Source organism: Hyperolius riggenbachi, chromosome 2 (assembly GCF_040937935.1).
Source record: "Hyperolius riggenbachi isolate aHypRig1 chromosome 2, aHypRig1.pri, whole genome shotgun sequence".
NCBI classification, from domain to species: Eukaryota; Metazoa; Chordata; class Amphibia; order Anura; family Hyperoliidae; genus Hyperolius; species Hyperolius riggenbachi.
This window is the reverse complement of record NC_090647.1, coordinates 420,417,621-420,430,115: the sequence shown is the minus strand read 5'-3', so window position 1 is coordinate 420,430,115 and position 12,495 is coordinate 420,417,621. Positions and strand designations below refer to the sequence as shown.

The window sequence follows — 12,495 nt, the reverse complement described above, 5'->3', positions numbered from 1 at the left end:
ACTATATATATTTGTCTATATATTTATTTTTTTCTTATATGTTTGTTTGTGAGTAGATATCTGGCTAGGCAACATACTGTATGTCACATCCGCAAAATGCTAAAGCAAACAATTCAGAACAAACCTGAGAAACAGTTGGCACTTTAAAAATAAACAAGTTGACCTAAGCCCGAGTGCAGTATTTTCCCTCCAAGATTTTTTTTCACCGCAAAACCCTTTATGAATTGAGGCCAATGTGAAGAACAGAGAATATATCAGCAATCCTCTGCAAGACAGATGGCAAAGCACAAAGAAGTACATGAGTAGAACTAGTAATTGTCACCTGAGTCCCAGTAGCAGCAGCAATCCAGATGAATGAGCAGAAGATGCTTATTAGCACGGAAGTCCAGAGATGATTGCTTATGAATATGCAGGTTCCAGGACCAGGTGATGTGATGAAGTCCAGAAGGCAGTTAGTCCTATAATGATGTGCTTATGGGTATGCAGATTCCAGGGTAGGATGAGATAAGTCCAGGAGATATATAACTGAAAGACAACTTGCTTATAGGTATGCAGATCCCAGGGCAGGAGGATATAGCGAAGTCCAGGAGGCAAGCCGGCTCATACACGAGGGACAACGTTCCAAATGTGATTCATACAAGAGAGAAAAGTGTAGTGCGGCACTCCTTAGAAAAATGCACTGGAAGGAAATAAAAAGCAAAAAACTCTCACCACCTTTGTCTTGATCTTTTGCTGTCTGTCGCCTTTAAGACGTGTGCTCCGTCGTGTCACAGTAAAGAGAAGAATAAATCTTTGGATAGGAGAGAAGAAAAACTGTGCACCTTCCGTCCTTAGATAAGTGTGTTTATTTGCAGCAAAAGCATTCCATCATACCGGGTATCTTGCATAAGTCCTCTGATTACGTGACCCCTGCATAGGCAATGGTGGTGGAGGAGGTGGGTGGCGGGTGAGGATGGCGGAGAGCGACGGCCGTTTCGTGTCACGCTGCGTACCACCTAAGATGGAAGGTGCACGGTTTTTCTTCTCTCCTATCCAAGGAACGTTCCAAATGTGATGCAGACAAGGATTAACCAGAGACGAAGTAGATTTAACAAGCCAGGGTCATAGACATAAATCCAGCTAAATCCAACTGTGGTACAGACAAAGATGAGACAGAGCCGTGGTTAGTTGACAAGCCAAAGTCATCAGGAGAATGAAACAGGTTTCCGAAGTGAGGTACAGGAGAGGGCTAGACAAAGACGTAATTAGTGGACAAGCAGAAATGGCAACGAGAATCAAACAGGACAAGTGGTGAGTGCTCCCCAGTAACAGACTTAGCAGTTACTATCACGGGCGCTGACAGAGAGCACTCACCTGACATTTGAAGTAGGAGACAACCAATCAGTAAGCAGCACTTATCCACGCTGTGGGGATGGCTGTCACTGTTTCCCTCTGCACAGAGCATACTGAGAGCGAGTCCTCCGCCTAACTTATCCGCTCTGTCCCCTCCTGCGCTCCAGTGACGTCATCAGGCTGCCTAGATGCGGAAGTACGCGTTCCAGCTCACATCTCGGCGTTCCCTGAGGCTGCAGACCTTACACTTTGCATGCAGACTAAAAGGAACTGTGTTATACTTGCACCAATTATCACCTGTTGCTATACTGCATGCAAGTCTGCTTAAACTGTTTCATAACTCTGATCAAATTACTTTGCTGTTGAATAGTTTTGCATGAAGATTATCATAATTGGATTACTTCACCTGAACTGTGTATGTGGAACTGCTGAACTGTGTTACTAGTCTCAGTAGTGGCTCTTGGTGGTATATCTGCCTTCTACGTCAACTTGTATGCCCTGCTCGCCTAAGTCCTAATTATGGCTAGCTAGTGGTATGCCAGGTAGGGACAGTGTAGGTGTCAGTTAGTGGTGTGCCAGGCAGGGATAGATAGGTGAAGAGCGAGACCCATTGCCTGGGACATACAAGCTGACTCCTAGAATTATACCACCAAGCCTTACAGGTATGTATAAAACGGTAAGTATTATTCATCTCTGGTTTCCTTTAAGACTAATGTACCACATGGCTGACCCCATGTGTGCCAAAGGGTGACTCATAATCTACTCCAGAGGGGCTCTTGGGAAACTTTCTTAGTGAGAGACTGGAAGACTAAAGGCCCATACACACAGCATACAAATGTCTGTACAGACACGTGTTACCGTATATACTCGCAAGCAAGCCGACCCACATATAAGCCGACCCCCCAACTTTTTCCTGAAAAAAACAGGAAAAAATGATTGACCCTCATATAAGCCGGGGGTAGGAAATGCTGGCCGTGTGATCCCCCCCCCCCCCCCCCCCCAGTGTGTCCCAGTATAGTTAGTATAGTGGCCAGTATGGGTAGGTAGTGCCCAGTATAGCTAGTGAAGTGCCCGGTATAGCTAGTATAGTGCCCGGTATAGCTAGTATAGTGCACAGTATAGGTAGTATAGTGCTCGGTATAGCTAGTATAGTGCCCCAGTATAGCTAGTATAGTGCTCGGTATAGCTAGTATAGTGCCCAGTATAGCTAGTATAGTGCCCAGTATAGCTAGTGAAGTGCCCGGTATAGCTAGTATAGTGCCCTGTATAGCTAGTATAGTGCACAGTATAGGTAGTATAGTGCCCCAGTATAGCTAGTATAGTGCCCGGTATAGCTAGTATAGTGCCCGGTATAGCTAGTATAGTGCCCGGTATAGGTAGTATAGTGCCAGGTATAGCTAGTATAGTGCACAGTATAGGTAGTATAGTGCTCGGTATAGCTAGTATAGTGCCCCAGTATAGCTAGTATAGTGCCCAGTATAGCTAGTATAGTGCTCAGTATAGCTAGTTTAGTGCCCAAGTATAGCTTGTATAGTGCTCGGTATAGCTAGTTTAGTGCTCAAGTATAGCTAGTATAGTGCTCGGTATAGCTAGTTTAGTGCCCAAGTATAGCTAGTATAGTGCTCGGTATAGCTAGTTTAGTGCCCAAGTATAGCTAGTATAGTGCTCGGTATAGCCAGTTTAGTGCCCTAGTATAGTGCCCCCGCCTCACCCAACCCCCCCCCCCCCCCCCGCGGCCGCCGCTGCTATTAGCTTACTGTGCGGCTTCCTCTATTCCCCTCTCCATCTCCCGGCATGTAGATAGTTCACAGCAGCTCCCTCCACGGCGGCTGCTGTGTGATGACAGGAAGCTGGAGGCAGAGCGGTTTCCTGTAACGGCGATGTGTATCGCCGTTACTATGGAAACCGCTCTGCCTCCAGCTTCCTGTCATCACACAGCAGCCGCCGTGGAGCGAGCTGCTGTGAGCTATTTACATGCCGGGAGACAGAGAGGGGAATAGAGGAAGCCGCTCAGTAAGCTAATAATAGCAGCGGCGGACACGGGGCAGGGCGGGGGGGAGGCGGCCTTCCAAAACGAGACTCGCAAGCAAGCCGACCCCCCAACTTTTTGCCCACTTTTGGGGGGGGTCAAAAATTCGGCTTGCTTGCGAGTATATACGGTAAGCAACGGTTTGTTCGTGTGTACACTACAAAAGACAAATACTGTCTGCAGACACAGCCATGTTTGAGCGATTCAGCTGGTGAATCTCTCGTGACATCTGTCTCACAAACCATCCCTTAGTCTGTTGTCCTGTCGTGTGTACGAAAGTCTTCTACAGACAGCAGAGCCGCTACCATAGTACTACTACTATACATAGTCTGTGGCAGACAGCTTCCGTTGTGTCTTCACTCTTTCTGTTGTCACATGTGTACAACTGTCACAAACACGAATTGTCACTGTCATAAATATGCTGTTGTCTTTTCTCTGTTTGTCGTTGCCTCACAACAAAAGACAAATGGGCATTTAGGCTTCTTTCCCAGTAGGACATTGCAGTTTGTTGCAACGTTAAAGTCGCAACGCAAATTACAACACAATGCCGCAAAAAAGTTGCAACGCCCTGTTACGGACGCATACAGTAGAGCATACCGGCAATAAAAAAGTATGTTTCCAAATCATTACTGAGCATGTGCAAACAGTCCAACGCAGCTAATAACATGTATAACGCACAGCATGCAGTACTTTCACTTAATGTGCAACGTTCGTCACCAACGCAACGTGTGCACTGTGAATGGGGCATTGATTTTTTATTGCAGTGAGTTATTCTGCTTTAAATGTTGGTTTAACGTCGCACTGTGAAAGAGGCCTTAGAGACTTAATAAGAAAATCATTAAAATGCAATAATGAGTCTAATTGTTGGCTTATCTCCAAATATTTGGCACAATCAGATAAAAGCCAAAAATGTATTAGTTTGCACTAATGAAGAACACTTTTTTTGTATGTGACACCCACTTCATCAGGTCATAAAGTGCTTACAAAACATTTAACAAGAGACTCTCACTATATAGGCCACAATAGCTAAAATATGGATTCAATGTAAAAATATATTATTGCTGCAGTGTTCATACTGTAACTCGTTAGTAATAATAAAGATGTATAAATCCGTATGAGGTTTTGCTGGAACAGACTATAATTGCACGGTGTTGTACATCAGTGAGAAGGCTGGATATGTCTCAGTGACGAGTGATCTACCTACACTAGAGAGAAGGCACATTCAAGTGAGGGTGTGGGGGGTTCCCTCATCAGCCCATACTATGGTTGTTTTAGTAAATTAGGCATATGGATATTTGGATATTCAGCCTTTTAACACATTCCACCTGGTTACTCGCATAATGATCATTTTCACAATTGTGAACAAGCTGGCACAGGTAGAAACCGGCTCTTACCTCAAAGTGCTGCTATTGTTTTAAAGAAATACAGTATGTACTGTAAACACAGGTGTCTCCTCCTGATATCAGTGGCCTCCCCCCTACTATTCCTGAAGATGCTCAATGAGATGGTAAAAATTTAGTTTATGCAAATGTTATGGTGGCCATACATGGTACAATAAAAACGTTTGATTATCCTGTTTATTCAATCTAAATGATCGAATCGAATGAAAGTTGAAATTTTTTTTTTCGATCAAGAAATTCGAACAATTATCCCGTTTTTTCGAGAAAAATCTGATTGGACATGCTGGAAAAATCTTTATATTCAATCTAACGGAATAATCGAACTAAATTATCTAATTGAAAAAAAATTAAAAATTGTACCATGTATGGCCACCTTTAACCACTTGCCGACCGCCCACAGCCCATGGGCGGCGGCAAAGTGGATGCCTTAAGGACCGCAATACGCCTTAGGGCGTTGCGTCCTTTTCCTATGCCGGGGGAGCGATCGCGTCATTGATGACGCGCGCTTCCCCCGGCAACTGGCTCCGCCCACCCGCCGTAACATCCCGCCGGCCATACGGAAGCGCCGGCGGGATGTTAACCCCGCGATCGCCGCTACAAAGTGTATAATACACTTTGTAATGTATACAAAGTGTATTATACAGGCTGCCTCCTGCCCTGGTGGTCCCAGTGTCGGAGGGACCACCAGGGCAGGCTGCAGCCACCCTAGTCTGCACCCAAACACACTGATCTGCCCCCCCCCCGCCCACTGATCGCCCACAGCACCCCTCAGACCCCCCCCCTGCCCACCCCCCAGACCCCTGTTTGCACCCAATCACCCCCCTAATAACCCATCAATCACTCCCTGTCACTATCTATCAACGCTATTTTTTTTTTATCTCCCCCCCTGCCCCCTCCTGATCACCCCCCCACCCCTCAGATTCTCCCCAGGACCCCCCCCCCCCCGTGTACTGTATGCATCTATCCCCCCTGATAACCTGTCAATCACCCATCAATCACCCCCTGTCACTGCCACCCAACAATCAGCCCCTAACCTGCCCCTTGCGGGCAATCTGATCACCCACCCACACCAATAGATCGCCCGCAGAACCGACATCAGATCACCTCCCAAATCCATTGTTTACATCTATTCTCTCCTCTAAACACCCACTAATTACCCATCAATCACCCATCAATCACCCCCTATCACCACCTGTCACTTTTACCTATCAGATCAGACCCTAATCTGCCCCTTGCGGGCACCCAATCACCCGCCAACACGCTCAGATTGCCCTCTGACCCCCCCTTATCAATTCGCCAGTGCATTAATTACATCTGTTCTTCCCTGTAATAACCCACTGATCACCTGTCAATCACCTGCCAATCACTTATCACCCATCAATCACCCCCTGTCACTGCCACCCATCAATCAGCCCCTAACCTGCCCCTTGTGGGCAATCTGATCACCCACCCACACCAATAGATCGCCCGCAGAACCGACATCAGATCACCTCCCAAATCCATTGTTTACATCTATTCTCTCCTCTAAACACCCACTAATTACCCATCAATCACCCCCTGTCACCCCCTGTCACTGCCACCCATCAATCAGCCCCTAACCTGCCCCTTGCGGGCAATTTGATCACCCACCCACACCAATAGATCGCCCGCAGATCCGACATCAGATCACCTCCCAAATCCATTGTTTACATCTATTCTCTCCTCTAAACACCCACTAATTACCCATCAATCACCCCCTATCACCACCTGTCACTTTTACCTATCAGATCAGACCCTAATCTGCCCCTTGCGGGCACCCAATCACCCGCCAACACGCTCAGATTGCCCTCTGACCCCCCCTTATCAATTCGCCAGTGCATTAATTACATCTGTTCTTCCCTGTAATAACCCACTGATCACCTGTCAATCACCTGCCAATCACCTATCACCCATCAATCACCCCCTGTCACTGCCACCCATCAATCAGCCCCTAACCTGCCCCTTGCGGGCAATCTGATCACCCACCCACACCATCCGATCGCCTGCAGACCCGCAGTCAGATCACCTCCCAAGTGCATTGCATCTGTTCTCTCCTCTAAACACCCACTAATTACCCATCAATCACCCCCTGTCACTGCTACCCATCAGATTAGACCCCCATCTGCCCCTAGGGCACCCAATCACCCGCCCACACCCTCAGACCCCAGCCCTGATCACCTCGCCATTGCATTACTTGCATCTATTCCCCCCACTAATCACACCTTGAGACACCCATCAATCACCTCCTGTCACTACCTGTCACCCCCTAGCACACCTACCCATCAGATCAGGCCCTAATTTGCCCCATGTGGGCTCCTGATCACTCGGCCAAACCCTCAGATCCCCCTCAGACCCCCTTCCGATCACCTCCCCAGTGCATTGAGTGCATCTATTTTCCCCTCTAATCACCCCCTGAGACACCCATCAATCACCTCCTGTCACCCCCCTAGCACTCCTATCCATCAGATCAGGCCCAATACAACCTGTCATCTAAAAGGCCACCCTGCTTATGACCGGTTCCACAAAATTCGGCCCCTCATAGACCACCTGTCATCAAAATTTGCAGATGCTTATACCCCTGAACAGTCATTTTGAGACATTTGGTTTCCAGACTACTCACGGTTTTGGGCCCGTAAAATGCCAGGGCGGTATAGGAACCCCACAAGTGACCCCATTTTAGAAAAAAGACACCCCAAGGTATTCTGTTAGGTGTATGACGAGTTCATAGAAGATTTTATTTTTTGTCAAAAGTTAGCGGAGATTGATTTTTATTGGGTTTTTTTCACAAAGTGTCATTTTTCACTAACTTGTGACTAAAAATAAAATCTTCGATGACCTCGCCATACACCTAATGGAATACCTTGGGGTGTCTTCTTTCTAAAATGGGGTCACTTGTGGGGTTCCTATACTGCCCTGGCATTTTAGGGGCCCTAAACCGTGAGGAGTAGTCTAGAAAACAAATGCCTCAAAATGACCTGTGAATAGGACGTTGGGCCCCTTAGCGCACCTAGGCTGCAAAAAAAGTGTCACACATGTGGTATCGCCGTACTCAGGAGAAGTAGTATAATGTGTTTTGGGGTGTATTTTTACACATACCCATGCTGTGTGGGAGAAATCTCTCTGTAAATGGACAATTGTGTGTAAAAAAAAATCAAACAATTGTCATGTACAGAGATATTTCTACCACCCAGCATGGGTATGTGTAAAAATACACCACAAAACACATTATACTACTTCTCCTGAGTACGGCGGTACCACGTGTGGCACTTTTTTACACCCTAAGTGCGCTAAGGGGCCCAAAGTCCAATGAGTACCTTTAGGATTTCACAGGTCATTTTGCGACATTTAGTTTCAAGACTACTCCTCGCGGTTTAGGGCCCCTAAAATGCCAGGGCAGTATAGGAACCCCACAAATGACCCCATTCTAGAAAGGAGACACCCAAAGGTATTCCGTTAGGAGTATGGTGAGTTCATAGAAGATTTTATTTTTTGTCACAAGTTAGCGGAATATGACACTTTGTGAAGAAAAACAATTCAAATCAATTTCCGCTAACTTGTGGCAAAAAATAAAATCTTCTATGAACTCACCATACTCCTAACGGAATACCTTGGGGTGTCTTCTTTGTAAAATGGGGTCATTAATGGGGTTCCTATACTGCCCTGGCATTTTAGGGGCCCTAAACCGTGAGGAGTAGTCTTGAAACTAAATGTCGCAAAATGACCTGTGAAATCCTAAAGGTACTCATTGGACTTTGGGCCCTTTAGCGCAGTTAGGGTGCAAAAAAGTGCCACACATGTGGTATTGCCGTACTCGGGAGAAGTAGTATAATGTGTTTTGGGGTGTATTTTTACACATACCCATGCTGGGTGGGAGAAATACCTCTGTAAATGACAATCTTTTGATTTTTTTACACACAATTGTCCATTTACAGAGTTATTTCTCCCACCCAGCATGGGTATGTGTAAAAATACACCCCAAAACACATTGTACTACTTCTCCCGAGTACGGCGATACCACATGTGTGGCACTTTTTTGCACCCTAACTGCGCTAAAAGGGCCAAAGTCCAATGAGTACCTTTAGGATTTCACAGGTCATTTTGCGGAATTTGATTTCCAGACTACTCCTCATGGTTTAGGGCCCCTAAAATGCCAGGGCAGTATAGGAACCCCACAAATGACCCCATTTTAGAAAGAAGACACCCAAAGGTATTCCGTTAGGAGTAGGGTGAGTTCATAGAAGTTTTTATTTTTTTGTCACAAGTTAGCGGAAATTGATTTTAATTGTTTTTTTTCACAAAGTGTCATGTTCCGCTAACTTGTGACAAAAAATAAAATCTTCTATGAACTCACCATACTCCTAACGGAATACCTTGGGGTGTCTTCTTTCTAAAATGGGGTCATTTGTGGGGTTCCTATAATGCCCTGGCATTTTAGGGGCCCTAAACCATGAGGAGTAGTCTTGAAACCAAATGTCGCAAAATGACCTGTGAAATCCTAAAGGTACTCATTGGACTTTGGGCCCTTTAGCGCAGTTAGGGTGCAAAAAAGTGCCACACATGTGGTATCGCCGTACTCAGGAGAAGTAGTATAATGTGTTTTGTGGTGTATTTTTACACATACCCATGCTGGGTGGGAGAAATAACTCTGTAAATGGACAATTGTGTGTAAAAAAATGAAAACATTGTCATTTACAGAGATATTTCTCCCACCCAGCATGGGTATGTGTAAAAATACACCCCAAAACACATTATAGTACTTCTACTGAGTATGGCAATACCACATGTGTGGCACTTTTTTGCAGCCTAACTGAGCTAAGGGGTCCAAAGTCCAATGAGCACCTTTAGGCTTTACAGGGGTGCTTACAATTTAGCACCCCCCAAAATGTCAGGACAGTAAACACACCCCACAAATGACCCCATTTTGGAAAGTAGACACTTCAAGGTATTCAGAGAGGGGCATGGTGAGTCCGTGGCAGATTTCATTTTTTTTTGTCGCAAGTTAGCAGAAATGGAAACTTTTTTTTTTTTTTTTTTTTTGTCATTGTCATTTTCCGCTTACTTGTGACAAAAAATAATATCTTCTATGAACTCACTATGCCTCTCAGTGAATACTTTGGGATGTCTTCTTTCCAAAATGGGGTCATTTGGGGGGTATTTATACTATCCTGGAATTCTAGCCCCTCATGAAACATGACAGGGGGTCAGAAAAGTCATAGATGCTTGAAAATGGGAAAATTCACTTTTTGCACCATAGTTTGTAAACGCTATAACTTTTACCCAAACCAATAAATATACACTGAATGGGGTTTTTTTTTATCAAAAACATGTTTGTCCACATTTTTCACGCTGCATGTATACAGAAATTTTACTTTATTTGAAAAATGTCAGCACAGAAAGTTAAAAAAATCATTTTTTTGCCAAAATTCATGTCTTTTTTGATGAATATAATAAAAAGTAAAAATCGCAGGAGCAATCAAATAGCACCAAAAGAAAGCTTTATTAGTGACAAGAAAAGGAGCCAAAATTCATTTAGGTGGTAGGTTGTATGAGCGAGCAATAAACCGTGAAAACTGCAGTGGTCTGAATGGGGAAAAAGTGCCTGGTCCTTAAGGGGTAGAAAGACTGTGGTCCTCAAGTGGTTAAGGTCATTTTCTGCAAACATTTGAAACCTGGAAATGGACAAATTAAAATCATCAGCTACTGCTGATTGGTCAAATTCATAAATGATTTGCATGTCATTGACCATCTCTGCGGGACATCTCCTGCTCCTCTTCCCAGCTTCCTGAATTTGGGTGACATCCCACATGTGTATGTAGCTTAAACAAAAGGAATGGCACATTTTTATTTATACAACCAGAAGAAGCCATGCATTATTTAAAGGGGAACTTCAGCCTAAACAAACATACTGTCATTAAGTTACATTAGTTATGTTAATTGGAATAGATAGGTAATATAATCTCTTACTGACCCCGTTTTAAAAGAACAGGCAAATGTTTGTGATTCATGGGGGCTGCCATCTTTGTCATGGGGGCAGCCATCTTTTTGGTTGAAAGGAGGTGACAAGGAGCAGGAGACACAGTTCCAACTGTCCTGTGTCCTGATCACCCCTCCCAGCTGCATGTGCTAGGCTTCAAATGTCAAATTCAAAATGTAAAAAAAAAAAAATTGCACCAAAACAGCAGAACGAGAACAACAACATGAGAAATCCCATCATGCTTTGCACAGCCTTAGGGGAAAAATGCCCGGGCAGTTTTTTTCTGTGCAGCTAAAAATGAGGCTTGTATAAGAGAAAAAAAGTTCTGATGCTGTGAAACAGTTAAAGAAATACCGGGCCTTTCCAGTGCTGCTGAGTCAATTTTTAGTCTGGAGGTTCACTTTAAGTAGAAACAGTGAAATCTGAAAGTAGCCATCCAACACACTTTTCATAAAGTGTATAACATATTACAATTTTAAAAAGAGCATAAAATATATTTTAAAGCCCAATCTACACGATACGATTCTTTGTGCGATTCGATTACGATCCGATTAAATCCGACATGTCCGATCGGGATTCGATTCGATTCAGTTCGATTTGCCATTGTTTTGCAATGGCAAATCAAATTAAGTCGAATCAGGATCGGACATGTCGGATTTCATCGAATCATGAATATAATCGTAATCGAATCGCACAAAGAATCGTATCGTGTAGATTGGGCTTTAGACTTCCGATTGCATTTTGCAATTTGTGGTATAAAACTGCTCTAATTGACTTGTAAAGTACCCGGTAAGGGGCCTACAGAAGAACTGAGCACTTCTTGTGCTGTCAGTGCATGTACTGGGTATATACCAATGTAAAGTTGAGAATGCTGCTTTAAATGATTGCACCCTGATGTGACTGATTGTGCTCAACATTCTCATGTCTGTGATAGTGTTTAGACCTGACCACAATTGGTAGATCGAAGATGCCCCTACATAATTGCTACTGTATTCCCTGCAGTGGGAGGTCTCTGCTCCTCTTATCCAGAAATGAGCAGGACACTCTGCTAGGATGAGTATACATGATCAATAAGTACATTCATTGCAGTGATGACTGTATAATGCTTTATACTGTATGTCAATCATCTAAACTCTTCAGTGTCTATAATATAGAATATAAACTATAAAATAATTGATTCACTAGATAACGGAAAATTGTATACTCACCTTCGGTAATTTTCCTTTCCTTCCAATGACCATGTCAGCATACTACGGGGTTAGTCCCGCCCTGTAACCCCTCCAGGACCTGTCTATATAAATTTCAGACACTCCCCTTAGTAGTTGCTTTTTTTATTAGTCCTACAATATGACCCAAGTACTGGGTGGGCCCTCCGTATGCTGACATGGTCATTGGAAGGAAAGGAAAATTACCGAAGGTGAGTATACAATTTTCCGTTTTCCTTCCATGCCAATGTCAGCATACTACGGGGATTTAACTATACACAAATTTAAGGGAGGGAGTACTTTGATGCATAAGGTAATTTTTTCAACTTCCTAGTCACAGAAAACAATGTAATAAAAATCATAACATTGTGGTTTTACAGACATCATGAAAATAATATAATTAGGCTATAGTTGTCTTCACTGCAGACAACACCTCTTTCCCAAATTGCACTGTGGACAATAATCCTGGGTCCACTTTATAATGTGTAATGAATGTGTTGAGTGATGACCAATTGGCAGCCCGGCATATAGTCTCTG

General features: G+C 44.2%; 1 long non-coding RNA gene across 1 annotated transcript in view; it reads right to left on the bottom strand.

The window, feature by feature from the left end:
• Positions 1 to 277: 277 nt before the first annotated feature.
• Positions 278 to 12,495, bottom strand: part of LOC137546893 (uncharacterized) — an 84,932-nt gene continuing 72,714 nt past the window's right edge. Inside the window, exon 3 of the long non-coding RNA XR_011026396.1 lies at positions 278 to 679. This is a non-coding gene — a long non-coding RNA (uncharacterized lncRNA). The remainder of the gene's footprint in view (positions 680 to 12,495) is intronic.